The sequence below is a fragment of the Schistocerca nitens genome, chromosome 4, assembly GCF_023898315.1.
Source record: "Schistocerca nitens isolate TAMUIC-IGC-003100 chromosome 4, iqSchNite1.1, whole genome shotgun sequence".
NCBI lineage: Eukaryota > Metazoa > Arthropoda > Insecta > Orthoptera > Acrididae > Schistocerca > Schistocerca nitens.
Genome location: NC_064617.1, coordinates 945,247,051 through 945,253,821, shown reverse-complemented (window position 1 = coordinate 945,253,821; position 6,771 = coordinate 945,247,051).

Sequence of the window (6,771 nt, the reverse complement as noted above, 5' to 3'; positions counted from 1 at the left end):
CGCAGTATCCGGCAACTGCGGAGGTCCTCCTTGGGCGTGGCCTGTCTAGCGAGTAGCACTGTTTGTCGTGTTTGGCGGTCAGTTCCACACAATGAGTAATTGTCAATTATCCGAGCAGCCTCTACTGGTATGAGATACTGAAGTGATAGCTTCATTAAGAAGTATCTCGTAGTTGTTAGTGGTGTATATGTGTTGTTGTTCTGCTTAGTAACACAGACGTAAAATCACTTTATACCCTTTTTCTTTACTGTGGTAGTTCCGTTATTTCACATTATCAACATGTACCGTCTAAGCGTCACTTCGGGACGCAAAACGCCGAACAAACATCTTACGTTACCTGTTGGGTGCCATTCAAAAGCAGAGAGCAAAATTAATTACGCCTCTTAAAACGGCTGTGGTATTAGGTAAGGAACGTTTGCAACATTTATATTATGTGCTGCAAGAAGAATGCAAATCACATTTATAACTTATAAAGCAAGTAGTTCGTAAAATTAGTGAAAAGCTGTGCATCTTTTAAAATAATTGTATAGACGGAAATAAATTACCAGATGACAATCTTCTATCAGATTACGTTGCTTAGTATTCTCTCCATGGTTCCTACAGGGCAAGGTAAAATAATATTAGACATACTTTAAGATTTTCTAAAAATTGAAACCATTTTTTCCTGCTGAGAAGACGTAAATCCTTTTAGTGAGTACTACAGTTACTTATCGGCTCTCAAATATATAATGACAGTCAACGTTCAACGCTGAGGAGTCCAATAAACAACCTAAATGGCTCTGAGCACTATGGGACTTAACATCTATGGTCATCAGTCCCCTAGAACTTAGAAGTACTTAAACCTAACTAACCTAAGGACAGCACACAACACCCAGTCATCACGAGGCAGAGAAAATCCATGACCCCGCCGGGAAACAACCTAAAGTACATATACAACTAATGGCGTTAACCATCTCCACTAGGAATGCCTTTGAATTGGGTTTCATTTTACTGTTTAGATCTTTCGCCGTGAGATATTTATCGCATACGTTTATCGTTTAGACGGACACGTCGGTAACAGGATACTTTGATGGTGCTCTCAGTTACATATATATTTATTCCCCGACAGTTGCTAATTACTTTTTTCTATTTTCGACGATAAAAACACATAGCAGCAATGTGAAAAGCAAGATCACATAATGTAAGCAAGGCCCGCATCTCGTGGTCGTGCGGTAGCGTTCTCGCTTCCCACGCCCGGGTTCCCGGGTTCGATTCCCGGCGGGGTCAGGGATTTTCTCTGCCTCGTGATGGCTGGGTGTTGTGTGCTGTCCTTAGGTTAGTTAGGTTTAAGTAGTTCTAAGTTCTAGGGGACTTATGACCACAGCAGTTGAGTCCCATAGTGCTCAGAGCCATTTGAACCATTTTTTTAATGTAAGCAGGAAACAACGAACTTATCGATAAACACCGTTTTTAATAGATTCCGTCCCTACTCTGAAGGTTACCCGAAAAAACATCTTGGTGCCTGTCATGTCTTTTAATTTCGTTATGTGACAGTATATCCTGGGCAATAATATGAAGACTTAGTGATTTTAAAGTATTTACAGGTGTTACATGTGACGGAGGGTAAAAATCAACGAAGTCACGGGCTATCTCTCACACAAAAAAACTCGACATCCGCCACTGCACACCGCATTATGAAGGGGTGTATCAAAAAGAATCACTCGATTTGGCAGGTCTATATTTCTGAAACTATTAAACATATACAATGGATTTTGTTTTTTGATGAACGAGAAACTCAGCTTTCTCTCATACCTCTCCATAGATGTTCAATACGGCCCCCTTGAGTTGCACGGGACATGTCAATGCGGTATTCAAATTGTTCCCACATTGCAGCGAACATATCTTCAGTTACAGCTTCCATAGCTGCGATGTCTCGGCTCATTTATTTCTGTCGGTAACGGTGCCACATAAACAGAGTCCTTTATAATCTCCCACAAGAAATAATCACATACAGTCAGGTCCAAAGACCTTGGAGGCCAGTAACGTTAGGGTGAATCATTTGGTCCAGTGCGACCGATCCATAGCTGAGTAAGCCTTTCAATTGACAATTCCCGCACTTCCAGATGCCAGTGTGGCGGTGCCACATCCCATTGGTACATGAAGTCGTTTGAATCAGTCTCCAACTGTGGGAAAAGAAAGTTCTAAGCATATCGAGATCTGTGCTTCCTGTAACTGTTCTCGGCAAAGAAAAACGGACCGTACACCTGTTCCCGTAAAACTATACAAAGCACATTAAATTTTGGAGAGTCCCTCTCATGTTGTATAACTTCATGTGGTTGTTCCGTGCCCATATTCTCACATTATGACGGTTCACCTTTCTATTTAAATGGAATGTTGCCTTGTCACGAAACACTAAGCGTGGAAGAAAACTGTCATCCTCCATGTTGCCGAGAACGAAATTACAGAACTTCACACATTGTTGTTTGGCACCTTCACGAACAGTTTGGAGTAGCAGAACTTTTTTTTTGGTTTCATGTCTAAACGTCAACGCAACACACGCCAGACAGACATCGGGGGCAACGAGCTGTCGAGCTGCAGGGCGAACGGATTTCTGGGGACTCCTTGTCAAAACTACAGTGGATGAATTCGACGTCTGTCTCAGACACTCGAGGACGGCCCCGCGATTTGCCTTTACACCAACAACCTGTTTCTCGGAATTGTTCATGCCATCGCCTAGTTCTCTGTGCTGCAGGAGGATCCACGCCATACCTAGTACGAGAATCCCGCTGAATAATTATTACTCACCCGCACTGCGCAAAACGTTCAGCATAAAACGCTTTCTGTTGGCCAGACACCATTTCTACTAGAACTGAAGTGGCTGCACACTGCTGCTACCTAGCGGCACCCATGTGACGCTCGGGAGTTTCCAACAGTACGTTGTTCACCCATATACCTCAAATTACATAATAGTTACGATTTTCTTTAAAATCGGATGATTCTTTTTGGTAGACACTGTAAAATCAATCAGGCTCTGAGCTCATTTACAAAATGGTTCAAATGGCTCTGAGCACTATGGGACTTAACTTCTAAGGTCATCAGTCCCCTAGAACATAGAACTATTTAAACCTAACTAACCTAAGGACATCACACACATCCATGCCAGAGACAGGATTCGAATCTGCGACCGTAGCGGACGCGCGGTTCCAGACTGTAGCGCCTAGAACCGCTCCGCCACTCTGGACGGAGCACATTTACACTTCAAGACAAAAAAAGGATGGAAATCGATAGTTGTGATGTACAAATACAGAAAAACAAATGACAACAATTGTTGTCATCGGTGGCTCTTTTACAGCACATCAGTACGCCGACGATATTCTACGTTCCTTTTCAAGGCAATCCACAATGGGCCTACTTTTCAGCCAGATAATGCTGGCCTGCACATGGTGAGTGCTTCTGCTGCTTGCCTTCGTACTTGTCGATCCCGACATGGGCCAGCAAGGTCGCCGGCTCGCTCCCCAATTGAGAACGTTTGGAGCATTACTGGCAGGGCCCTAACCATGTCGTGATTTTGACGATCTAATGCGCCAATTTGAGAGAATTTGACACAAATTGCTCAGAAGGAAATCCAGCAACTCTATCGCTCAGTGACAAGCCGAATAGCTGCTTGCATAAGGGCCACAGAAGGACAAACGTGGTATTGACTTGGTCAATTGTTGAAGCTCTTGTCTTGAATAAATTATCCAATTTTTCTGAACTTGTAATCATTTGTTTTAGAGTGTAGAATGAGATTTATCTTAAAATATCTGCGTAAGTATATCCTCTTCCGTTTTACCACCAGCAACTGATGCAAGTCGGTTTAAAGCAATGTACACGTAAATGAAAGTCTCTGGATCTCTGTCTGACCATTCGGGTTATAACAGTGTTCATTTCACCGTTTCGATCACAAATTTTATCTTTATTTACTATTCGGTTCTCTCCGTAAATCACAAAAGATTTTGTAGCCTCTGTGATATCTCAGTTCAACTGCCGTTTAACTGCACCTAATACACGAACTGCAGCATCTGATCATAGATTTTTAAGGGAAACGAAATAGGGCAAAATAAAATAAATAACTTTTGTGGTCCAGACGGTAAACATAACTGTTATGAATAATGCATCGAAAGGTACAATGTCAGAGTAAAAAATCGTATCCAGTAAAATACCATAGTCTGTTTAATGTTTAATGTAAAATGGAATGGCGGTTCCAATTCATCCTTGCCCATATTAATTAGTTTTAAGCTTCTGTTGCCTATGATGTAAACGTAAAGTAAAAATGTAGCGTTCCTTGGGTCCACGCTTTTCTGGTAACACTGTCGGATCGTGTGGAAAAGTTTTTTGAATGATAATGAAACTTCATTACAAGGTATTGACAGCTAATGTAAAGAAGCTATAGTATTGACTCAGCTTCAATTCGAGACGAAAGCCGTCAGTTAAGAAACGTCTTCTGGGGCCATTACAAGCAACTAGTTGCCCTGTTTAAATTGTAGATTGCTGTTTTATGCTATTACTAACATGTTTTAAGCTGAATTGTTTCCTTTTATTAATGTAATAATCACTTGTATAATTCTTTGTATTTTTGGTGTATCCGCCTGTATATATATTGGTAATCATTGGAACTTAAGAATCACCAGCGAAGCTACCCTGGTTCTAACATAAAATGGTTGTATGAAGACTATTGCGCGCCTATATGGATATTGTAGTAGGGCCAGTGGCCGCGCGAACTGAGATGACAGTTGTATGGGCCGGCATTTTCAGAACTCGTGACTAGCGCCGACTTGTAGCCTGGTGCTGTATCAGCTTATTGTAGAGGACCTGACTGGTTCTGTAGGCACATTTGTTTTGTTGTACATTTTTGGCAGTTATTTATGTTATTGGAGTGTTTCATTATCAAAGCAGTTATGGGCTAAGTAAATAAAATTTTGAACGTTGTTTATTTGGTTGCTAACACTTTCACTACCAGCTCGTAGCTACTTTTCAGCTGGACGCTAAGTGTGCACTGCAGACAACGCGTATTAACTTAAAAAATGGTAGAGCAGAACAAAGTTCGGAAATGAGTCTGGGGGCGCTAGCGTCTATGGCGGTAGCATAAGAAAAATACAGCGCACCAGCGGGTTCCGCTCGGTCTATGAATTAAACGGGAGCTTCAGCGCATGTCCTACCCATATGTTGCGAAAACAGCAGCGTAGCTTCATATTTGTATGAGAGTGCCCTGAAAAGCAATGCCTTCGAATTTTTATCCTGTTTCTGAATATCGGTCATGTGTATTACAAGGTCGACTTTCGCGCTTCGTGTCGCGCTTGGTAGCCGCGTGGTCTATGGCGCCTTGCCACAGTTCGCGCGGCTCGCCCTGTCCGAGGTTCGAGTCCTCCCTTGGGCACGGGCGTGTGTGTGTTATTCTTAGCGTAAGGTAGTTTAAGTTGCATTAAGTAATGTGTAAGCTTTCAGACCTATGACCTCAAAAGTTTGTTCCACATAGAACAAACAAATTTCCAAATTTTTTTCCCCACTTCGTTGATGTAAACTACAAGCGTCTGCCGCTAGAGCGTGTAGGATGGCGGTTTGTAAAGTAACTGTGTCGGTGCATGAGAAACAGCGTGCTGTAATCACAAAGCTGAAAGCCAGAGTTCGTTTACATATGGGGTACCACTTCGTTTACCATGACTTTACCAGACCACACACGAGGGCTGCGATATCTGCAACAGTCAGACGCCTTGGGTTCACTGTCATCGATAATCCCCCATACAGTCCCGACTTGACCCCATCCGATTTTCATTTGTTTCCAGGACTTAAAGAACATCTTCGAGGACTTCACTTTGATAGTAATGCAGCGTTGGAAGCAGAGATGTGATTGTAGCTCTGTAAATAAATTCAAACCTTCTGCATCGACGGTCTCTCGTTAGGAGAAATGTATTCGTCACCAGGCCAACTGTGTCGAGAAATACATATGTTGACGTGACTAAAAAAAATGGCTCTGAGCACTATGGGACTCAACTGCTGAGGTCATTAGTCCCCTAGAACTTAGAACTAGTTAAACCTAACTAACCTAAGGACATCACAAACATCCATGCCCCAGGCAGGATTCGAACCTGCGACCGTAGCGGTCTTGCGGTTCCAGACTGCAGCGCCTTTAACCGCACGGCCACTTCGGCCGGCTGACGTGACTAATAAGGATGTGTAATTTTAATAATGTTTGTTTTATTTCAAAAGGTTTATGAGTTTTCACATAAGAAATTAGGAGGTATAACTTTTTAGCACGCCCTCGTTTTATCACTGTCACGTCGCCGTTTTCTGAACGGTTTCATCTTGTCCACGGATTGGCCGCAGATTTTCTTCTAATACTTATTTTTCTTTCTTTTCTTTTTGGGGGGGGGGAGGAGGAGGTCATCAGGCTTCTTTACTGGTTTGATGCGGCCCCTCCAGAAATTCCTCTCCTGGCACGTCAGAATTGCCTCTCTCGTGCCTTCACCTTTTCTAAAGTCAAACTGTTCGCCATCTAGCACATCCTCAATTTTCTTTTCAATTCTTATATATATTATTCTTGTCAGCAACTTGGATGCATGAGCTGTTAAGCTGATTGTGCGATAATTCTCGCACTAAATGAAGATGGTATCTGTTTTTTTTCGGCCATGTCCGAAAGAACACATACCATCTTCATAGAGATAAGGCTAACCGGCCACTGATCTACTTCAGTGCGAATGCACTCACATTGCCCGAAGTCTTACGGGAATCGGTTGATTGACTGCCGCGAGTAAT